Source organism: Arachis ipaensis, chromosome B10 (genome assembly GCF_059453495.1).
Source record: "Arachis ipaensis isolate K30076 ecotype BB chromosome B10, ASM5945349v1, whole genome shotgun sequence".
NCBI classification, from domain to species: Eukaryota; Viridiplantae; Streptophyta; class Magnoliopsida; order Fabales; family Fabaceae; genus Arachis; species Arachis ipaensis.
Window position 1 is genome coordinate 53,570,072 of NC_142435.1, and position 25,117 is coordinate 53,595,188.

Below are 25,117 nucleotides of genomic sequence, written 5' to 3' on the forward strand. Positions count from 1 at the left end.
CTCATCAGAACACCAAACTTAAGCTATTGCTTGTCCTCAAGCAACCCAAAACAAGTAGGACTAAAAATAAGAGAGAGATACAATAAGTTTTAAATTTTTTCCATGAAGCTCAGTTCCAAATAATGAGCGGGGCTAATAGCTCTTTACTTTTGAACAGTTTTGGCATCTCTCTTTCCTTTGAAGCTCAAAAGTATTGACATCTCTTGGAATTAGAGTCCGGATGATATTATTGATTCTCTTAGTTTAGCTTTTCTCTATTCTTGAACATAGCTTCTTTTGGTGTTTTGCACCTTTGAGCCTAGCTGTGACTCTAAGTGTTCTGTTTTCCCGTATTACCACTGGATACATAAACGCCACAGGCATTTAACTGAGGGAACCTCTTGGATTCAAATTTAGCTTTGCTTAAATTTCCAGACAGTGGTGCCCAGAGTTCTTAAGCATACTTTTTTTATTTGGATCACGACTTTAACTGCTCAGTCTCAAGATTTTCACTTGACACCTTCACACCACAAGCATTTAGTTAGGGATAGCAACTCATTTGAGCTTTTTAGGTTGATTTTTAACCCTCATAACCATTGATGCTCAAAGCCTTGGATCCTTGCTCTTTTGATTTTTCTTTTATGAGCATATAATTTTTTATTTTTTTCTTTATTTTTCTTTTTCTTTTTTTGTTGTTTTTTCTTGCTTCAAGAATCAACATTTTTTTTATTTTTCAAAGAGTCAATAATATTTCTCTAAACTCACTGTTCTTTCAAGAGCTAATATTCTCAATTCCAATATTAATTACGCACTGTTAATTCATACATTCAGAAGAAAAATGCAAGGCTACCACATCAAATTGATTGGAATAACTCATGATATACTTCAAACTTATGCATCTCACTATTTCTTTTTCAAAAAATTTTTCTTTTAAGCATGGTGAGGATACAGAAGATATCTTATAATAGAAATAAAACAAGAAAATAAACTAGAAAGTAACAAACTACTAAACGTGATCATGAACTTAGAAAAGAAAGACAGAAAATAAACAAAAGTACAGCGAAAACAGAAATAAAATAGGGTGATATAATGGGACTCAACAACCTCAGTGGCGGCGGCTACTGCTTGATCCGTAAGCATCTATCCTATCTTTTCCTAGTGAATTTGCATTTGAATTATTAAGTTTAATCAAAATTTTAATACTTTTTAGCCACTATGAATGTTACTTTGAGTTGTATGTAATTTTGTTTATTTCAGGTAGCATTCGGATGGATTTGACAAGTTGTGTAGAAGAAAAGGAAGAAAGCGAATCATGCTGTCAACCCAGACCTCCATGCCCTCTAACAAGAATAACTTGACTTACAAAGGTCCAATTGACGTGATTTTAACAGCGTTGGAAAGCTAACTTTCAGATCTTTCCAACGATATATAATAGTATATACTTTTCTTCCATTTTGTTCGGCCACATTGGTGCCTAACTTAGGATTTCCCAAGTTAGGCGCCGGATGGAGACTTACACGCATAATCAATTCGAGAATGGTGGCGCCTAACTTGGAATTTCCCAAGTTAGGCACTAATTGAAGCCAAATAATGCCAAAGCATACTGCCATACTAGGGCCTAACTTGGCTCAGCCCAAGTTAGGCGCCAGCCTTGAAGAAAGCAATGGTCCCCACGCCAATTGAAGCCAGCAACGAAGATTTTATTTTATTTTGATTAAAACTTTATTTTATTTAGTAATAGAAACAGATATTATTTAGTTATAGAAAATAGATTTTACATTAATTAGGATTATATATAAAAGGAAAAAGAATCAGCCCTTCGGGCTCTTCTCTTCTCTCGGACCTCATTCGGCAATTTATAGATTTTGAGAATCCTTGTTTTCTCTCTGAACCATGAGCAACTAAACCTCCACTTTTAAGGTTAGGAGCTCTATTTATTCTATGGATTAATACTATTACTTTTCTATTTGAATTCATGTATTGCTTCCAATTTCAAGAATTGTTTTTGTTCTTCATCTTATGAATCTGGGTGGAACAGAAGTATGACCCTTATTCTAATTGAGTTCTTGTAAACCTTGGAAAAGCTCTTTACCTAAACAACAGCTTGAAAACAAATTCTACTAAACCAATAATTATCTGGACTTAATGGGATACGTGACATATAATCCTCTTATATTTGGATAATTAGGGTTTCTGTGGCACATAAACTAGACTTGAACATAACCCTCTAATTGGAATCAAGTGACCAAGGAATTGGCGGTTGATGAATGTTAGAGGAAACTAAAAATATCTAAGGAATTAGGGTTTAGTTGCATATAGTTTTCCATGAATTGAATCTTGCATGATTAAAATAGTTGGTAAGAAAAGTCAATCCGGAAGATAAATATCTTTGAAACCTTAACTGTTTTACTCATATATTTTTCACACCAATTTACTGCTTGCTTTATTAATTCTCTGAATTTACTGTTTAAATGCAATGGAGACCCAAACACTCTTTTCTGCTTGTCTAACTAAGTAAATCATTCAACCATTGTTGCTTAGTCCATTAATCCTTGTGGGATCGACCCTCACTCACCTGAGGTATTACTTAGTATGACCCAGTGCACTTGCTGGTTAGTTTGTGGGCTTTAAATTCCGCACCAAGTTTTTCGCGCCGTTGCCGAGGATGGACTGTGATTGACAACTACCAGTTATTTGATTTCTTAGATTAAGCGTTTTTGCTCTAGTTTTGCTTGATTTAATTCTTTAAATATTTGAATTTAACCTACTTTATTTTTTCTTAATTTTTGAAATTAAGTTTGGTGTTGCCTCAGTTTTTTGGTTACTTAGATTATATAATTTTTCTTTTTCAATTAGTTTTCTTTTAATAATAAATTCTATTCTTATTTTCTTTTTCTTTTCCCTTCAGTTTCATTCCCCTTCCCCTATTTTTCTTTTTTTATTTTATTATTTAGTTTTAATTTTAATTTTTCTTTAAAAAAACTAAAACTTTTGTTCTTCTTTTTATTTTTTTAATTTTCATTTTTATTTTGTTCAATAATTCAATTTATTCTCTTTATTTTATTTTTCTTTTATTTTTATTTTCTTTTATATTTTATTTTATTTTCATTTTTTTATTTTTCTTTATTTTATTTCTTTTGAAAATATATATATATATATATATATATATATTTTAAAAAATATGAAAATAAAATTCTTTCTATTCTTTTCTCTTTACTTTTCTGTTTACCACATGGTGCATTTAATTCTGTTTGGTATTTTGTTCTAAGGAAAAATAATAGAGAAATATCACCTGGGTTACTACTCACACCTAATGAGTGATTCATATTATTGTGGATGGAGGAACTACCCGAATTTTGGATGGAAAAGTCAATACCAGAGAAATGTCATTGCTCCATGTTCCATCTATCAAGAACCACCATCTCCATATCAATACTAAGATCTATCATCCCCTTTTTATTCATATCAAGAGCCACATCTCCTTATACATACGAAGAATCATCTTCTTTTTACGCATATCAAGAGCCATCATCTTCTTATTCATATCAAGAACCATAAGCTCTTGAGCTTGTCATGAAAGAATGCATACATAATATGAGGATGAGTGTCAAAAATATAGGGAAACATATGGAGTTAATTATCAAGCACCTGGATGAGAACCAAGCAAATTCCTTCCTAAGAGATACAATGCAAGATCCTATGGAAGAAAGTGAGGAAATCAATCAAAGGATTTCATACTCCAGTAAATTAGAGAAGTCTCCACCCTCACACATTAAAGAAGAGGAAGATGCAAAAACAAAGGAGGAAGATGCACAAACAAAGGAGGAAGATACACAAACAAAGGAGGAAGCCATGCACACTCCATGCTTGCACATTCCAATAATTTTGGAGGAATCCATACAAGTCCCTTTAATTCTATGCATGCAAGCTCCTGAGAAAAAAAATCTAAATGCATTGCCCACATTTGAATTGAAGTCTTCTCCCCCAACACTTGAATATGCTTTCCTTGGTCCTAATGAATCAAAGAGTTGTATGGGAGTTGCTTTTTGGTAGGTATCATTTTTCTCCTCATGTCCACTAAAGTCATTTCTCTTAACTAACTGGAAGAAGAGGAAGAAAATTCAAGAACCAATCGTTAAGCTAGTGACGTAAAGAAGCGCTTATTGGAAGGAAACCCAATTTTTAGTATCTTTTAATTTTTATTTGTTCTTGATATTTCGTTATTTTATTTAGTTTTCCTTAGTTTTCCTTTTTTCTTTTACATGTATTCGGGTCAGGGAAAGTGTTTATAATAGGAACAGATGCAATCAGAACGGAGTTTAGCACACCCAGGAGGCACGTTTTTCAAGCTTCTTTTGCTTTGGAACAAGCAAACTTTTAAGTTTGGTGTTGTGGGTCTAGCAAGCTCTCTATTCTCTCTGTGTACCTTATCATCAGTGGAACCATGGGGAGGTGAATGTTCTTCATGAAGGAGCACAGCCTGAGGACTGAGATGACCACCAGGATAACTGTGGTGATTGAGTTCCTTTCATTCTATTTTCTTTTCCGTTCTTATTTTCTTGTCTCTTGTTTTTTGTTGCTTTCCTTTATCTACTGCATGATCTTTAGTATTTTCAGTTCTTAGGTTTAGTTTTATTCTATTATTTGCTCTTAGTTTTAAAAAGTTATCTCATGTACCACTCACTGAGCTTGAATCTAAACAAAAAAAAGAAGTGATGTTGTTCACGAGAAATTGAGTCTATGTTTAAAAGTATGCTTATTTACTTAAATATGGTGGGGTTATCTGTGATTTTGAATGCATGATATGAACAGTGCATATTTGAATTTAAATCAAAGGATGTTGATGCATGAAGAATAGGAATTTAGAAAACTATTATGAATTCTCTAAATTAAACAAAAGCTTAATCCTTAAAGAAAAAGAAACAGCAAAAAGAAATTAAAGAAAAGCAAGGTCCAAGGCCCTGAGCACTAATGGCTAGGAAGGTCAAATATGATTAAAAGCACAAAGAGTTATTTTCCTAGCCATATGCTTGTGGTGTGAATGTGTCAAGTAACGCTTCAGATAGAGCACTAAGAGTCGAGATCAAATGCATTTAATAGAGTATGCCAAAGGCTTTGAGCACCACTGTCTAGGAGTAACTGAAAAAAAATCAGAACTAAAAGAGAGTTCCCCAGTCAAGTGCTTGTGGTGTTTTTGTGTCAAGTAAAGCTTGAGACAAAACATTTAAAGTCACGGCTAGGCTCAATGTGCAAAGCACCAAAGAAAAAGAACAAGAGAAAAATTGTTGTGTTCAAGGATTAATCCGAAGTAAAAAGGCCAGAGAATTCATAATATTATTCGGATTCTAATTCTAAATGACAATGACACTCATCGAATTCAAAGGATAGTGAAATGCCGAAACTATTCAAAGTTTCGGTGTGATAAAACCCACTTTGAGAAAAGACTTGAGCTCCATTGAGCACTCACCTCTCATGCAAATTCACATCCTAAGTTTATATTAGTTTTGGTTGCTTGAGGACAAGCAACGATTCAAGTTTGGTGTTGTAATGCGTGAGCATTTATCCTATCGTTTCCTAGTAAATTTGTATTTGAATTGTTAAGTTTAATCAAAATTTAAATACTTTTTAGCCAGTATGAATTCTACTTGAGTTGTGTGTAATTTTGTTTATTTCAGGTAGCATTCGGATGGATTTGACATGTTGTATAGCAGAAAAGGAAGAAAGCGAATGATGCTGTCAACCCGGACCTCCTTGCACTCTAACAAGAATAACTTGAGAGCTACAAACAATATTGATAAACCATTATTTTATGGTTTATAATGTGTTTAATTGTGTAGTTTTATCATGATCTTTACCCACTTATTCATATAATCAGCATGCATTTATATTTCCTTCCTAAAATTATTACACGATTGAAAACTTGCTTCCTAGAGACTTTTAATTATGTATTTTAATTCTCCTTTATTCCATTCGATGCCGTGATCTGTGTGCTAAGTGTTTCAGGCTTTATAGGACACGAATGAGTTGGAGATTGGAAAGGAAGTTTGCAAAAATGGAAGGAACACAAGAAATTGAGGAGATGACCAGCGAGAAGCGACGCGGCCGCATGGCTCACGCGACCACGCAAAGGAGAGGAAATCACAGTGACGCGTCCGCATGGATGACGCGACCGCACGGCATAGAATAGCACGAGTGACACGGAGGCGTGGACGACGCGCCCGCGTGGGAAGGCAAAATGCCGAATGACGCATCCGCATGAATGACGCGATCGCGTGACGTGCGCGATCTGCATAATCTGCAGAATCGCTGGGGGCGATTTTGGGCCCTATTTTGACCCAGTTTTCGGCCCAGAAAAGCAGACTAAAGCCAGAGAACATGCAGAAACCAACAACAACATTCACTCTGCATAGTTTTAGTTTTTTCAGATCTAGTTTTCCTCTTCTCTAGGTTTTCTTTTCTCTCTACACATTCATAGTTCTTAGGATTTTTATTTCTTTTGATTTTTGCATTGGGATTTTGAGAAGAGTTATTACCTCATCAAGACTTCGTCATTCTAGTTCATTTTCTTTACTTGTCTTTACTCTTCCATGTCCTTTAATTTACTTAATTTTACTATTGGATTATTTTAGAATTTATTAATACAAGAGTTATTTTTATTTTTAATTAATTCCTTTGAGTTTTATTTATCATGTCTTTCTTTAATTCGCTTTCCTATGTTATGAATTCCACATTCACAATGAGTGAGTAGTTCCCTAACTTGATGGGGAGTTGATTGAAAGGAACCCTTGAGTTGGAATGCTTAAAGGAGAAATTGTAATTGGGTTTATTGTTGGATTGCTCTCTAGTCATTAACGCTAGTCCTTCCAAGTAAGCGGACTGGGACTTGTGAATAGAAATAGCATTCCAACTTGTTTGACTTTCCCTTACCTAGTAAGGGATAACTAAACAGAACAACCCCCAATTATCAATTAATCTTGAAAGTACTGTAACAAGAATAAGGCTTCCAACTAATCTACTCCCAGTCAAGGCTTTTATTTAAATTACATTAATTCTCTGCTTTAATTTCCTGTCATTCAACTCAAATCCTTTTGAAAACCATCTGATTAATAAAATAGCACAATTTCCTGCAACTCGTTGGGAGACGACCTGGGATTCATACTCCCAGTATTTTAACTTTAATTTCTGTGACACCCTTTTTAAATTGATAAGCGGATTTCTGGTTGGTTGAGGACTATACTTGCAACGCATATCTTATAACAATTCTTGACTCGCCAATTTCTGCCACCATCAATTTTTGGCGCCGTTGCCGGGGAGTTGCAATAGAGTGCTAAAGTTATTAATTGGAATTTATTTATTTGCATTTTATTTTATTTTGCTACTATGAGCTGCTTGTTTCTTTTGCTAGATGACGCGTTCACTTCCTGATCCAAGCTTGCCACTATTCGACCCTGAGATTGAAAGAACTATTTCACGAATAAGGCAAGCTCGGCGTCGGTTAGTCCTCTCTGAGGGCGGATCTAAAACGTCATTTGAGGAAGAAACCAGCCCCCGTTCTACTGATTCAGTTGATTTACGTATAGGTGACATGGCAGCACCTAGGAGAGTTACTATCCAGGAGGCTGGAGCCCCTGATTTTACAATGCAACCGTTTCAAGCGCATCATCCAGCAGTGGCTACAGACTTTGAAATAAAGACTGCACTGCTCAATTTAATGCCCAAGTTTCATGGCTTACCTGCTCAAGAGCCTATCAAGCACTTGAGAGATTTTCAAGCAGCCTGTTCTACTGTCAGGCGTGATGGTGCAGATGAAACTTCAATTTTGCTGAAAGCCTTCCCGTTTTCTCTTGAGGGAAATGTAAGAGAGTAGTACTACACTCAACCCGCAGCAACTATATCCAACTGGGATACACTCAAAAGAGAATTTTTGGAAAAGTTCTTTCCAGCTGAAGTTACTGATAAACTGAGGAAAGACATTTCTATAATTGTTCAGGATGAATCTGAAACTCTCTATGAGTACTAGATGCGCTTCAATAATCTTCTGGAAGCTTGCCCCCACCATATGATTGACAAGATAGTGTTACTCGGCTACGTCACACAGGGCATGAGGCCCCAAGATAAGACCACATTGGAAAGTGCTAGCAATGGGTCTATGAAAAAGTACAAGACCGCTGATGAGGCATGGCAATTGATCAGCAACTTAGCTGAATCTACTAGGAATCACAGGCAGAAACAAGGCCGTGCAAAAGCCGTTGCAAAAGTATCCTCTAGCAGAGAGACTACTGCTTTAACTCAGAGTATCTGTGAAATGACCAACTTGCTGAAGCAGATGTAATTGAACCAACAACAAGTTCAGCAAGCTCAACCTTCTCCACCACAGCAAAACCAATAGTTAGTCCCACAGAGAGTTTGTGGAATCTGTACTGATTATAGCCACTATACTGATGAATGTCCACAGCTCCAGCAGGAAGACAACACCGTGGCAGCCACTCATAACTTCTATGACCGCCCCAACCAAGGGTACAATCAAGGTGGCAATTACAACCATGGATGGCAGGACAATTCTAACCAGAATTGGAGGGACAGCAACAACAGAGGAGGCAGAGATAATCAGGGAAATCAGAGGTGGAATAACAACAACAACAGGCAGCAGAACCAGTACCAGCCTTACAGAGCACCTCACCTGAGGCAATCCCAAGGACCACAGAATACCCAACAGCAGACCTCTCAAATTACCTATCATTCTTCTTCTGCTAATGATGACTTACTACAATCTATTAATCGGAGACAACAGACCATAGAAAATAACATTAATGCCACTCTGAATGGTCTGAACGCTACTTTGCAAGCTCTTGTCTCCCAGATTGGATCAATGAATAACTCCAATAACCAACCTTTGAGCTCCAGTGGAATTCTCTCTCAACCATTACCCAATCCCAAGGGTGGTATTAATGCCATCACCCTAAGGTCCGGAACCACACTGTAGGAGAGGAACCAGGAGGAGCCAAGCCCACCAGAACACACCTCAGCTGAAGAGGTAGTGGAAATAGAAGATGTTGAAGAGGAAGAAGACGTACAGGACATAACTGAAAAAGAAGAAGTTCAACCACAGGAGGAAGCATCAAAAGGCGCAGACACTGCAGAAGACACCACTCCTATTCCATTTTCACAACTTGCAAGGAAGCCCAGGAAGCAGCTGGAACCTGATCCAAAAATGGTAGAGATATTCAAAAAGGTTGAGGTAACTGTTCCTCTATTTGATGTTATTCAACAGGTACCTAAGTATGCAAAGTTTCTAAAAGATTTATGTATACATAAGGACAAAATTAATGAATTAGAAACTATTCCTTTAGGAAGTTCCATATCTGCTTTAATGGGTGGTTTACCTGAAAGGTGTAGTGACCCAGGTCCTTGTATGGTTAATTGTACTGTTGGTGGTGTAGTATTTTCTGATTGCATGTGTGATTTAGGAGCATATGTGAGTATAATGCCTTTGTCTATATATGATATTTTGAGGCTTCCACCCTTAAAAAGGTCAGCAGCTCGTTTTGTGTTAGCAGATAAAAGCATTGTTACAGTGGCTGGAGTTGCTGAAGATGTATTAGTGGGCATTAAGGGACTCACGTTCCCCACTGATTTTTATATCCTGGAAATGCCCCAAAATGACTCAGACAAGCCATCATTAATCCTACTTGGAAGGCCATTCCTGAAGACCTCAAAGTTTAAATTAGATGCTTTTTCAGGAACATACTCTTTTGAAATAGATGGCCGAGTAGTGATCTTCAATCTGAATGGAGTTATGAAGCATCCTCCGGAGGATCACTCTATCCTCAAATGTGACATTATAGATGAAAATGTGGCTGAAGTCCATCAGGAGGAATTTGAAGAGAAACACACAGGACATGGTCCAAGTGTGGGGACATTCTCAGAGGATAATGACTGTGCTTTGCCATTACTACCAGCTCCAGACAACCCAGAGCCTGACCATGATCAGAAGTTAGAATTAAAACCCCTTCCTCCATACCTCAAATATGCTTACCTTGAAGATGGGCAGAGGTTTCCAGTTATCATTGCAAGGGAACTTACTTCTCAACAAGAAGAGCAGTTACTTAGTGTGCTGAGGAGGCACAAGAAGGCGATTGGTTGGAGTTTGGCAGACATAGTAGGCATAAACCCTCAAGTCTGTGAGCATAGAATATTTTTAGAAGAGGGAGCTAGACCTGTCCGTCAACCCCAGAGAAGACTGAACCCCACTATCTTAGAGGTTGTCAAAAAGGAAGTGACCAGACTACTAGAGGCAGATATCATCTATCCCATCTCAGACAGTGAATGGGTAAGCCCAGTACAAGTGGTGCCAAAGAAGTCTGGAGTCACTGCAGTAAAGAATGAGTATAGAGAGCTCCTGACAACCAGAGTTCAGAATGCCTGGAGGGTCTGCATTGACTACAGACGCCTCAACCAAGCAACCCGTAAGGATCACTATCCTCTTCCATTCATTGATTAAATGCTGGATCGCCTATCAGGTAAATCACATTATTGTTTTTTAGATGGATATACAGGTTATTTCTAGATTCATATAGCTCCTGAGGATCAGGAAAAGACCACTTTTACATGTCTTTTTGGGACTTATGCTTACAAGAAAATGCCCTTTGGCTTGTGCAATGCACCAGCTACTTTTTAGAGGTGCATGATGAGTCTTTTCTCTGATCCTATTGAGGACTGTATGGAGGTTTTTATGGATGATTTTAGTGTATACAGCAATTCCTTTAGCCTTTGCTTAGATGGATTATCTAGAGTATTAGATAGATGTGTCGGTACAAACCTTGCATTAAATTTTGAGAAATGTCACTTTATGGTAAAACAAGGTATTGTACTAGGACATGTTGTGTCTAATACTGGCATTTCTGTAGATCCAGCAAAGGTGGATGTTATTTCTAGTTTACCTTACCCCTCTTCTGTGAGGGAAGTCCGTTCGTTCCTTGGCCATGCAGGGTTTTATAGGAGATTCATTAAGGACTTCAGTAAGATAGCACTTCCCTTATCCAGGCTACTACAGAAAGATATTGAGTTCGAGTTCAGTGAAAATTGCAAACAAGCGTTTGATAAGTTGAAGACCGCCCTGACTCAAGCTCCAATTGTGAGAGGACCAGATTGGAGCCAACCATTTGAAATAATGTGTGATGCTTCCAACTATGCCGTAGGAGCAGCACTGGCTCAGCATGAAGGTAAGGATCCTTTTGTTATTGCTTATGCGTCTAAAACTTTAGATGCCGCTCAGTCCAATTACACTACTACTGAGAATGAGCTTCTTGCTATTGTTTTTGCTCTGGATAAATTCCGAGCCTATTTACTTGGTACTAAACTAGTAGCGTATTCAGACCACACAGCTCTAAAGTATTTATTATCTAAAAAAGAGTCCAAACCAAGACTTATACGTTGGATACTGGTATTACAAGAATTTGATTTGGAAATTAAGGACAGGAGTGGTAACCAGAATTTAGTGGCAGACCACTTGAGTCGCCTTGAACATATTACAGATGACTCCACTCCTATAGCTGATAATATTCCATTTGATAACCTGCAAGCAGTATCTGAGATAGTCCCTTGGTATGCACCTGTAGCTAATTATCTAGTTAGCCGCATCTTTCCTCCAAACTTTTCCAAGCATCAAAGAGACAAGCTGAAAAGCGACTCTAAATTTTATATATGGGATGACCCATATTTATGGAGATGTGGTGTTGACCAGGTAATTAGACGATGTGTGCCTCAATCAGAATTCCAGTCCATCTTAGAGGCCTATCACTCATCTGAGAGTGGAGGACATTTTGGCCCTCAAAGGACTGCCAGAAAAATCTTAGACTGTGGATTCTGGTGGCCTACTCTTTTTAAAGATGCTGTTGAATTTTGTAGATCTTGCTTTCCATGCCAGAAATTTGGTAATATATCCAGAAGGGATGAGTTGCCTCAACAAATTATGCTTTTCTATGAAATTTTTTATGTTTGGGGCATTGACTTCATGGGTCCATTTCCAAATTCTAATGGTTATTTATATATATTGTTAGCTGTAGATTACGTTTCCAAATGGGTGGAAGCAATTCCTACCCACACTGATGATGCTAACACTGTTGTTTCCTTTGTGAGAAACCATATTATTTGTTGCTTTGGATCACCACGAGCAATCGTGAGCGATCAAGGCACCCATTTTTGTAACAGGAGACTAACAGGATTAATGAAGAAGCATGGGATAATTCATAAGGTTGCAACAGCATACCACCCTCAGACTAATGGGCAAGCCGAGTTGTCAAATAGAGAGATAAAGCGTATCTTGCAGAAGATAGTCAAACCTCATAGAAGAGACTGGAGCACCAGGCTACAAGATGCACTTTGGGCGTACAGAACCGCATACAAAACACCCATTGGGATGAGTCCTTTCCACTTAGTTTATGGAAAAGCTTGTCATCTCCCTGTTGAAGTAGAGCACAAAGCCTTCTGGGCAGTAAAGGAATGCAACATGGGAATTGAGAAAGCCAGAGCTGAAAGGAAATTGCAACTGCAAGAATTGGAAAGCCTTCGCTTGGAAGCTTATGAGAACTCAAGACTATACAAGGAGAAGATGAAGGCTGTACATGATCAGCACATCAGGAGGAAAGAGTTCCAACCTGAGGATTTAGTCCTCCTTTACAAATCTCGACTAAGGCTCATGCCAGGCAAGTTGAGATCAAGATGGAAAGGTCTATACAGAGTAGAGATGGCCGAACCGTACAGAGTTTATCACCTAAGCCATCCTTCAAGCTCTGAACTTATCAAAGTTAATGCACATCATTTAAAGCTGTACCATGGCGAGCAGCTGAAGAAAAACAAGGAGCTCGAGATCTTCCTCTTGGAAGATCCCCACATAGCTGAAGACTGAGCTAGTCGAGCGTCCAACTTACGGACGTTAAAGTAAAGTGCTAGGTGGGAGACAACCCACCATGGTATGATCGTTCTTTTCCTTATTTTTAATTTTCTTATTCAATAACTCTTCTCTTTATTAGTACATTTCGTGCATCTGCATTTGCATATTTTTATTTAAAAAAAAAACGTTACGCGACGTGACCGCATCATTGATGCGTCCGCATCGCAAGGAGATGGGAGAAAATAATAAACAAACAGAGAGTCATGCAGGAGCGTGGCTGGAGGTGTACTCGTGGCACAAATCATCCCACGCGACCGCGTCGCTGACGCATCCACGTCGAATGGGAATATTGGCCTCCCACGCGACCGCGTGCCCCACGCGGCTGCGTGACCTGGATTTCGACGTAACAAGGGTGCACGACCGAATATTGTGCTAGAGTGGTGCTGGACTGGTGCTGAGTGCATAATCCTTCCCACGCGGTCGCATGGATGATGCGACCGCGTCATATCCTTCTAAAAGCCCACTCACGCGATCGCATGCCCCACGCAATCGCGTCACCCAAAATTTGGCACTAATATGATTTTGAACAGAGAGTTGTGCGAGTACGAGGCTACCCCCGTGCCATTAGCCTAAAACGGGTCACGCGACCGCGTAACCGACGCGACCACGTCAATCAGTTTAAGTGCAAGTCGCGCGACCGCTTGCCTCACGCGACCGCGTCGCTTGCGCCGCACAGTTTTCCTAATTTGCCAATTATCTTATCTTTTTCTCCCCAAATCCTATTTTCTTTTTTCCCTCCTTATTTCTCCCCCCCTTCTCCCTTCTTCCTTCTTTCTCACTTTTTACACACTCTCTCTTTCTCTCACCCCCGTTAACAAGGTTTTTCTTTTTTCTCCTTCCCTCCTTACTTTTCTATTATTATTCTTATTTATATATATATATATATCTTCTTTTCTTTTCGTTTTACCTTCATTATTCATATTTTCTTTTTCTTTCTTTTTCCTTTTTGGAGTTATAAATTTATGTGAGTCATTATTTCTCATTATATGCTTGTGGATTGTTATAAATTTGTTTGACAATTATATATTACTTTTTTTTCAAGGGATGCTTGCATGTTCCAATTCATGCTTTCAATAACTTAACTATCATGCATGCTATGTGTTTGTGAAAAGGCCCATATGGCATTATGCATTTTTTCTACTTTATTCTACTTTTCAATGCTTGCTTTTCACAAAACCCTTTTTCTACTTTATTGATTTAATATAATTGTTATTACAAACAAATTGTTAGTTTGAAAGACTTGGTATTCTCACTTGGACGTTGAATGCTTGATCTATGCTACTCATGCCTTTGCTTGCATGCCAATAAACCCCTTGCATTTAATTGTCCCCACATGCACTTGCTATATTTTCATTGATAAACTTTTCACATGTAGTCATGACCATGTGTTAACGTCGTTCTTCTTTATTGTGCATTGATTACCACTTTTCCCGCCCTCTTCCTTGCTCTATCTCTTTGAATTTAATTTACTTTCTTGTTCCTTTTTCAGGATGGCCACCAAGAAAGGAAAGGAGAAAGCTACTCCTAAACAACCAGTAAGAAGAGGAACCAAGAGAGCATTAGTGGCAGAACCCTCTTCAACTCCAGTTAAGCCCTCAACAAAGAAAATTAAGAGGATTATAAAAGTTGATGATAAAGAAAGAGCCTTCCCAGCAAAGGACACTGCGCGATTCCCCAGTCGCTATTGTGAGCAGATGTTCCCCATCCTGGTAGAAAGAAATTACAACAACGAATACCTTCTTCTCCTCCCAAACCACATTGCTACATTTGTTGAGCCGCAGATTGCCCAAAGACAATGGGATTTCTTACAGAGACAGCCAAGAAATAAGTCCCCATTACAGAAGAGGCCATTCAAAAAGTTCTAAGTCTTCCCCCTATTCCAGCGGGATTGGACGCCTTTCAAGAAGCCGCACTCAAGCGCTAGATGTACCAATTTGACTGGGACGCCGTTCTCAGAGTTATCGCACTACCTGGCAACCGTTGGATCTACGGATACCATCACACCCGCCCTAAGGGAATATCGGCTTCAGCACTTACCATGGAGGCTCGCGTATGGGCACAGATCATGTCCCATTACGTCTTTACTACAGACCAACTGCTCATTCAGATACTTGAAAAGTTGGATCGGTAGGAACAGAAAGCTAAGATGAGGGAGCGCCGTAACAAGCGCCAATTCACATACCTCAAGGAGCTGATTATGGGAAAATTTAAGGACTCAGACACCCTGGACTCCACTTCCTTTACTAGCACAGGGAGCCATGATGGTCCCGACTGTGGAGATACTGCTACCAGCCCACCTTTGTTCTTGACAGATGGCACCGAGGACGGTGCAAAGCCTTAAGTGTGGGAGGTCGGTCAGTACCTGACTTCCAGAGGTAATTTCTCTTCCCTAAACACCAATAAATTAGGATATTTAGTTATATTTCTCTTATGTAGAATAGGATAAATTGCATAGTAATAGGTTAGTTGCATGCATGCTCTGCTTGATTAAAAAAGACAATAAGTTTATTCTAAGACCTTATCTTTGGAACAAAATTTCACTAATTTTAATCAAAACTTCTATGTTAAATTTGCTTGAAGTTGTATTTGGAACATAATTTTTGAGCTAAAGAACACACAACCTGTGAGATTTGAGCCTTTATGAATGGTTACATTATTTAACCATAATTATCTTATTCATGTGTGTTTACTTCTCTATAATTGTAATCTATATTTTGTTTCATCCTATATATCCAATGTTTATTATATTTACATGTTTGCATATGATTGAGGCCATTATTTGTTTAGCCCACTTATCCAAATTAAGCCTACCCCTTTCAATTACCTTTGTTAGCTACTTTGAACCTTTAAATCCCATTTGTTCTATATTTTACCACATTACTAGCCTTAAGCGGAAAAATAATTATATATCCCAAATTGAATCTTTGGTTAGCTTAAGATAGAATTGTGTGAGTCAATCAAGTATGGGAAATTGTGGGAACAAAAGATAATAAGGGAATGTGTTATGATAATATAATGGGAATTTGGATACCTACTCATGTGAAACTATAAGAATTAAAAATCTATGTGCATTGATAAGCTATGTTTATTTTTATGTTAATTAAAAAAAATTTCAATAAATAAATAAGGGGACGAAATTACCCCAATGTTAAGTTAAGAATTCAAGGATCAATGCATGTATGATCAAATTAAAATAAAAAGTTGATGCATGAGTATGGAATGTGAAAGGAATTTCTGGGTAGCTAGGTATGCATTCTAAAGTTATATAGAATATACATAGAGGTTAGGTGAAAGCTTGGGTTAATTAAAGATTCAATTTATAAGCTTACTTAGCCATATATATATCCTTACCCTTACCTTGGCCCCATTACAACCTTAAAAAGACCTCATGATGTTTGCATTGGTATGTTAAATGTTGTTGATTGGTTAGGAGAAAAACAAAATTTAGAAAGCATGATTAGAGAAGAATAGAGTGATGACCCTATACACTAGAGAGACTAGAGTGTACATACATCATCAATGAGGGTTCCATGCTTGAATTTCTATGTTCTCTGCTTTCATGAGCTATCTTCTTGCATTTTTATCTGTTCTTACTGTATAAGAATTGAATTGGTGGAATTTGATTTGTCATTGTTTTGAAGAGCTTATTTACTTTTGATTAAGTGGACAAGAATCATATAATTGCATTTACATATATAGGTTGCATTGCATTGCATGAGTTTCACATGTTCCTACTCATTTATTTTATCTCCTTCAACTAAGCATGAGGACATGCTAATGTTTAAGTGTGGGGAGGTTGATAAACCACTATTTTATGGTTTATAATGTGTTTAATTGTGTGGTTTTATCATGATCTTTACCCACTTATTCATATAATCAGCATGCATTTATATTTCCTTCCTAAAATTATTACACGATTGAAAACTTGCTTCCTATAGACATTTAATTATGTATTTTAATTCTCCTTTATTCCATTCGATGCCGTGATCTGTGTGTTAAGTGTTTCAGACTTTATAAGGCACGAATGAGTTAGAGATTGGAAAGAAAGCTTGCAAAAATGGAAGGAGCACAAGAAATTGAGGAGATGACCAGCGAGAAGCGATGTGGCCGCATGGCTCACGCGACCGCGCGAAAGAAAGGAAATCGCAATGACGCGGCCGCATGGATGACGCGATCGCGCGGCAAGGAATAGCACGAGTGACGCGGAGGCGTGGACAACGCGCCCGCGTGGCAAAGCAAAATGCCGAATGACGCGTCTGCATGAATGACGCGATCGCGTGACGTGCTCGACCTGCATAATCTGCAGAATCGCTGGGGGCGATTTTGGGCCCTATTTTGACCCAGTTTTTGGCCCAGAAAAGCAGACTAGAGCCAGAGAACATGCAGAAACCAACAACAACATTCATTCTTCATAGTTTTAGTTTTTTCAGATCTAGTTTTCCTCCCCTCTAGGTTTTCTTTTCTCTCTACACATTCATAGTTCTTAGGATTTTTATTTCTATTGCTTTTTGCATTGGGATTTTGAGAAGAGTTATTACCTCATCAAGACTTCGTCATTCTAGTTCGTTTTCTTTACTTAGCTTTACTCTTCCATGTCCTTTAATTTACTTAATTTTACTATTGAATTATTTTAGAATTTATTAATACAAGAGTTATTTTTATTTTTAATTAATTTCTTTGAGTTTTATTTATCATGTCTTTCTTTAATTCCCTTTCCTATGTTATGAATTCCACATTCACAATGAGTGAGTAGTTCCCTAACTTGATGGGGAGTTGATTGAAAGGAACCCTTGAGTTGGAATGCTCAAAGGAGAAATTATAATTGGGTTTATTGTTGGATTGCTCACTAGTCACTAACGCTAGTCCTTCCAAGTAAGCGGACTGGGACTTGTGAATAGAAACAACATTCCAACTTGTTTGACTTTCCCTTACCTAGTAAGGGATAACTAAACAGAACAACCCCCAATTATCAATTAATCTTGAAAGTACTGCAACAAGAATAGGACTTCCAACTAATCTACTCCCAGTCAAGGCTTTTATTTAAATTACATTAATTCTCTGCTTTAATTTCCTGTCATTCAACTCAAATCTTTTTGAAAACTATCTGATTAATAAAATAGCACACTTTCCTGCAACTCGTTGGGAGACGACCTGGGATTCATACTCCCAGTATTTTAACTTTAATTTCTGTGACACCCTTTTTAAATTGATAAGCGAATTTCTGGTTGGTTGAGGACTATACTTGTAACGCATATCTTATAACAATTCTTAACTCGCCAATTTCTGCCACCATCAAATATATAATAGTATACCCTTTTTCTCCATTTTGTTCAGATACATTGGCGCCTAACTTGGGATTTCCCAAGTTAGGCGCCGGATGGAGACTTACACGCATAATCAATTCGAGAATGGTGGCACCTAACTTGGAATTTCCCAAGTTAGGCGCCAATTTAAGCCAAATCACGCCAAAGCATACTACCATACTAGCACCTAACTTGGCTCAGCCCAAGTTAGGCGCCAGCCTTGAAGAAAGCAATGGTCCCCATGCCAATTGAAGCCAGCAACGAAGATTTTATTTTATTTTGATTAAAACTTTATTTTATTTACAAATAGGAAAAGATATTATTTAGTTTTAAAAAATATATTTTACATTAATTAGGATTAGATATAAAAGGAAAAAGAATCAACCCTTCGTGCTCTTCTCTTCTCTCGAACCTCATTCCGCAATTTACAGTTTTTGAGAATCCTTGTTTTCTCTGTGAACTATGAGCAACTAAACCTCCACTGTTAAGGTTAGGAGCTCTGTTTATTCTATGGATTAATACTATTACTTTTCTATTTTAATTCATGTATTGATTTCAATTTCAAGAATTGTTTTTGTTCTTCAACTTATGAAATTGGGTGGAACGGAAGTATGACCCTTATTCTAATTGAGTTCTTGTAAACCATTGAAAAGCTCTTTACCTGAATAACAGCTTGAAAACAAATTCTCCTAAATCATTAATTATCTGGACTTAATGGGATACGTGACATATAATCCTCTTATATTTGGATAATTAGGGTTTTTGTTGCACATAAACTAGATTTGAACTTAACCCTCTAATTGGAATCAATTGACCAAGGAATTGGCGGTTGATGAAGGTTAGAGGAGACTATAAAGGTCTACAGAATTAGGGCTTAGTCACATATAATTTTCCATGAATTGAATCTTGCATGATTAAAATAGTTGGTAAGAAAAGTTAATCCGGAAGATAAACATCTCTAAAACCTTAACTGTTTTACTCATATAAAACCAATTTACTGCTTGCTTTATTAATTCTCTGAATTTATTGTTTAAATGCAATTGAGACCCAAACACTCTTTTCTGCTTGTCTAACTAAGTAAATCATTCAATCATTGTTGCTTAGTCCATCAATCCTCGTGGGATTGACCCTCATTCACCTGAGGTATTACTTGGTACGACCCGGTGCACTTTTCGGTTAGTTTGTGGGCTTTAAATTCTACACCACTGCTACCCCTGGAGAATCTAATGGAGCATTTGATCTCTTCTATATCACACCCTTGCCTATGTTGCTCCTCCATCAATCGTCTCTGATCTTCTCTTATTTCATGGAGGGTACTGGCATGCTCAATGTGCTCCACCCTCACCTGCTCCACATTTGAGCTCAGCTCCCCTATTGAGGTATTCAGTTGATCCTAATAGTCTCGGGGAGGGAAATACATCCGTTGCGGCATCTCAGAGATTTCTGGTGGAGGCGGCTACACAGGCTCTTGCTGTGGTTCATGTGCTGGCTCTCTGACATTCTCCATCCTTGCCCTTGTGATGCGTTTATTCTTCTCAATGAGGGCGTCACCCGCAATGTTAATTCCAACCAAATTGCACATACGATAAATGAGGTGTGGAAAGGCTAGCCTTGCATTGGTGGAGGCTTTTGTGGCTACCATGTATATTTCTTGAGGGATTACCTCGTGCACCTCCACCTTATTTTTGAGCATGATGTAATTCACCATTATTGCTCGGTCAATAGTAACTTCAGACCAGTTACTAGTAGGGATGATGGAGCATTGCACAAGTGACGTTAGAATTATTATCGGTCTAGAATTTCTCTTATAGAAAAGAATTACTTCGTTGTAAGCATAGTTCCAAACCAACTAATAACTCTCCATCAAAGTTTTAATTTAGGTGTCACAAGTACAAAAACCAATAAAAACCGAAGTATTTAAACCTCGGGTCGTCTCACAAGGAATTGCAATGAAGTGATCAATTATTGGCTATAAAGGAACAAGGGGGGTTTGATTTGATGATTGACAATAAAATTAAAAAACAAGAAAGTAAATGACAATTAACTAATAAAGGAAAGGAAAAGAGCTCTTGGCTAAGGTATGGAAATTGAGAACACCATCCTTCTCTAACAACCACATATTGACAATTATGAGGGACCAACCCATCAAGTCTACTTCTATGCTTGAAGTATGTCAAATAGGCTTGATCAACATCAACCCATAAGTCCCAACCTAGCTACTAATTGACTTAGAAATAGGCTACTGTTAATGGATATGAAATTGACCACTAAGGGTTCTCAAATCACCAATTCAATTAGACACAATGACTTAAGGTCACCCAATTCCCTTAACCTAGGCCAAGAGTATAGCAAACTACTCTATAACTAGTGAAAACATTTCATCAAACACCTAGAGTGCAATAAAGGTAAACATCATAAAATGCAATAATTAATAAAAACTATAACTAGCACAAACAAGAAATCAACAATAGCAACTAAGATAAACATAAAAAAATACACGGAAACATAAAATTGTATTAAAAGAGAATCAAAATCTACAAGAGTTCATGAAAGTAAAAATGGCAAAAAAAGGAAATTAACAACGAAAGCTAAGAAGATTGAGAAAATAGAACAATAAAATATAAAGAGAGTTGAACTAAAAACAAGAATTAAAAGTTGGATCTAAGAAAATCTGACCTAAACTATCCTAAATTCTAGAGAGAAGGGAGAGCTTCTCCCTCTAAAATTCTAACCTAAAACATGATGAAAACTAAACTATGACTACCCCATTCCCTCCCCCCACCCCCAATTCCCTTCCAATTCTTGGGTTCAAAAGCATCAAAAATGAGTTGGATTTGGGCCTCCTTGAGCTCAGAAATCACCCCCAGCATATTGCCTTTAATGAAGTCACGTGTCGCTTGTCACACGTACACATGGGCCACGCGTACGTGTCGCTGGCAACTTTCCTTATCACGCGTACGCGTGGGCCATGTACACGCGTCGCTAGCAGATTACCGAAATCTCATTTCTTCATGAATTCTCCATTTTTGCATGCTTTTTCTTCATTTCTTCAACCCAATCTTTACCTTCTAAACCTAAAATCACTTAACAAACATATCAAGGCATCGAATGGAATTAAAATGAATTAAATTTAGCAATTTTAAAGCCTAAAAAGTATGTTTTCACTCTTATGCACAAATTAAGTTTAAGCATATTTTCACTCTTAAACACAAAACTATGCTATTTCATTGAATAAATGTGAGATAAGTTGATAAAATCCCCTAAATTCAACATAAGATAAACCACAAAATTGGAGTTTATCAAACCTCCCTATACTTAAACTAAGCATGTCCTCATGCTAAACCAAGAAAGACAAGAAATGGGGTATGAACATTTATTCAATGAAAATAAACTATATGCACCTATCTACATTTGGTCAAGTGGGTTTGAAATTTGAATCTTTGATTAACCTAAGCTCTCACCTAATACACATAACAACCTATACAATTCTAATACACCACCTAACTACCCATGATTCCCACTTTTTTTCACATACTCATGCATTCTTTTTAATTCATATTCCATATGCATTGTTGTTATTACTTTGCTTTGGGGCATTTTTGTCCCCTTTTTATTGCTTCTTTTTTCTCTTTTTTAATTTTCTTTTATATTTTTTTATTTTTTTCTTTATCATTTTTTTCACACTAAAGTATATACAAACGTATCAATGCATATGGTTTTAAATATTTAATGCATGAATATGTACCTAATTCCCAAGATCTTCAACAAAAATATAAAAACACACTTTTATCCCAACCAATATTCTCAAATTTTCCACACTTAAATGATACACACACTCCCTAGTCTAAATTAATCAAAGATCCAAATTAAGGATATTTATTATTATTATGATGTGATAAAATTAAGAACAATAGGGATTTAGCATAAGCTCAAAATTTGCTAAAAAAGATGGATAAAAGGGCAAGGTCATTTGGGTAAGTGAGCTATTTGAAATGAGAGCCTCAATCATATAAATGCGTTCATACACAAAATAATGGACATAAAAAATCAAACAAATCAAGGATTACAATCATAGAGAGAGAATAATACACAAAAGAATGGAAAAAAGTGGTTATGTAATGTAACCACACAATTGGGCTCAAAACTCGCATGCTTATGTGTTCTTAGCTCAAAAACCATGTTCCAAAATTAATTCCTTCAAGAAAGTTCAACACAAAACTTTTTTTATTCATATTGGTAGGGTACACTAAAACAATTTTCTTGGAAAAGAAATTATCACTTCAACCAAGTCGTCCTAACATAAAATGAATGGAATATGTACAAACTCTAACTATCATGCAACCTAGCATGCAATGCAATAACTAACTAATAAAGAAAATTGAGAATTGGTGTTGGAAAAAGAAATTGTTACCCACAAAAGTCGGTCTCGACCTCCCCACACTTAAATATTGCACCATCCTCGGTGCATGCAAAGATGAGCAAGGGGTGGGTACGGAAAGTTGGACTCCTCCAAGGTGGGTTTTCACAACTTAGGAGCTTCTACAAAGATTGTGTGGAGGGACTTGTTTTTTTCCCCATTTAGAATTTTTCGTTTCCCTTCTTGGTGGCCAGCCTAAAAGGAGAGAAAAAGGAGGGGGATTAAGCCCACAAGCAAAGACATCAAAGCAAATAGAATATAAATGGGGGCTAATGCCAAATAAGAGTAGGATTCTCAACTACATGGTAGCTACAACATGTAAGTGAGAGAGCAATATAAGCAAAGGGCATATCAGCTAACACCTTATGCAAGAGTAAAGACAAAGCATAAGTAAATGACATGAAAAGAACACTCAGAAGCATCAAGTTCAAATAGGAAATAGTGGGTCATGAAAGACAATATGAGTTCAAATCAATGCACAAAGGATGCAAGAGTCATCAAAGATTAAGTATTGACCTAAAAATTTCATCACCCAATCAATATCAAACAAGTCAAGAAACACCAAAATGATCCAAGAAATTCTCAACAGTTGAGTAGGAAAATTCAACACCAATGTTAAAATAACAAACTTACAAAAGAAAATAAGAACAAACTACACAAACAAAATTAAAATGTAATGAATGAAAGTATGAAAATGCAATAAACAAAAGAAAATGAAAGATGAGAAAAATAAGAAGTGAAATTTTAAAAAGAGGGAGAAGGAGAAGTGGAGAAAAATGATTGAAAAAATGTTGAGAGAAGTGAAAATAAGAGAGATAAAAGAAATGGGAGAAGGAAAGAAAATAGAAGAAGAAAAGGAGAAAGAAGAAAGAAGAAAGAAGAAAAAAGGAGAGAAGAAAGGAAAAGAAAACAGGGCAAAAACAAGGCGCGAAGGCGATGCGCGCACATGGGAGACGCGTGCGCGCGAAAAGCAGGAAGGGCAAGTGACGTGTAAGCATCGACCATGCGTATGCGTGGTAAGCAGAAAAGAGAAGGTTATGCGTACGCATCAGTCACGTATACGCGTGGGCATAAATCGTGCTCTTCGCACAAAAGCCACACAACTCCAGCACAACTCTCTGGTTTTTGTACCGGGAGTTCAAACATAACCATACGACGCGTGCGCGTTGTCCACGCTCACGCGTGGAGCCCCCCCTTTTTTTTTTAAAATAATCCTAAAAACAAAATTAAACACTCTCCTAACCTGTAAACACTCTAAACTAAAAATTCAAATCTAACTAAAAATCTTTTAGTTTTTGAAAATTTTTTCAAAGACAATGCAAACAAAACTTGCACTTCAAGCAAAATGCAATTCAAAAATAACTATTCTAATCAAAACATGAATCTAATAAGCAACCTAGCAATCAAAGCAATATGTACAATAGTATAGAAAATAAGAAAAACTTCCTACAATGGCAACTCAATTCACCCATTGATTATATCTACAAGAGAATGGAAAGAGTTTACCATGATGGGGTGTCTCCCACTTAGCACTTTTATTTATTGTCTTTAAGTTGGACAATTGGGAGACTCCTTGTCAAGGTGGCTTGTGATTGTACTCTTCCTTGAACTTCCACCAATGCTTGGACTTCCAATAAGCTCCAAAATTCAAAATCAATAGCACCAAGCTTTGATGAAGTTCCACACAAGCTAAGGGCTCCCAAAATCGATCTTCATATTTTCCCGGATCCTAAATCTTGTTTCTACACCCATCTTCAAGTTGATCAAGACAATTCCATTTGGATGGCAAGTGATCCGAATTCTCAAGTAAACACCAAAGCATCTTCCAGACCCATTCAATTTAGTATTCTTCCAACATTGGGACCTATGCCTTGAGGGTTCAACCCTAATAAGCCTAACATCATTTTGCCAATCACTACACAATCCTCTCTTACTCTTCAATCCACAAAGAACTCTAAGTTGCCCATCAGTCTCAAGAAAACCATATTCAAGTGAGAAAGTAAAGCTTAGGGATAAGAATTTTACCCACTTGAATGTTATGTTGGATGGTGACTTAGGAAGGGAGGTCTCCAACGACTTGCGTAAGGCAATTTTCACTCCCTTCTGCTCTTCTTGGATGACATCCACCTCTTGACAAGCTTCCCTAATTTCAATTCCTTGTTCACCAACTCCTTCTATACATCCCTCATTGCTCAAGCCATGTGTCAGAGGTTGTGCACGGCCCTCCTTGTCATCAATTTCACAACACAATGAGGGAAGTTCAACAAATTCAAAAGGCGCATTGGTTGGTGCGGAATCATCTTCAATGATGGAGCTTGCTTCTTGCTCAACCTCTTCCAATATTTCATCATTCATACTATGCTTTGGAGGTTGCACATTATCCTCCTCAACATCAACTCCTAGCTCAATGGAAGAAGGTTCAACAACTTCCTCAAAATCATCAACAACATTACTTAGTGTGGAAGT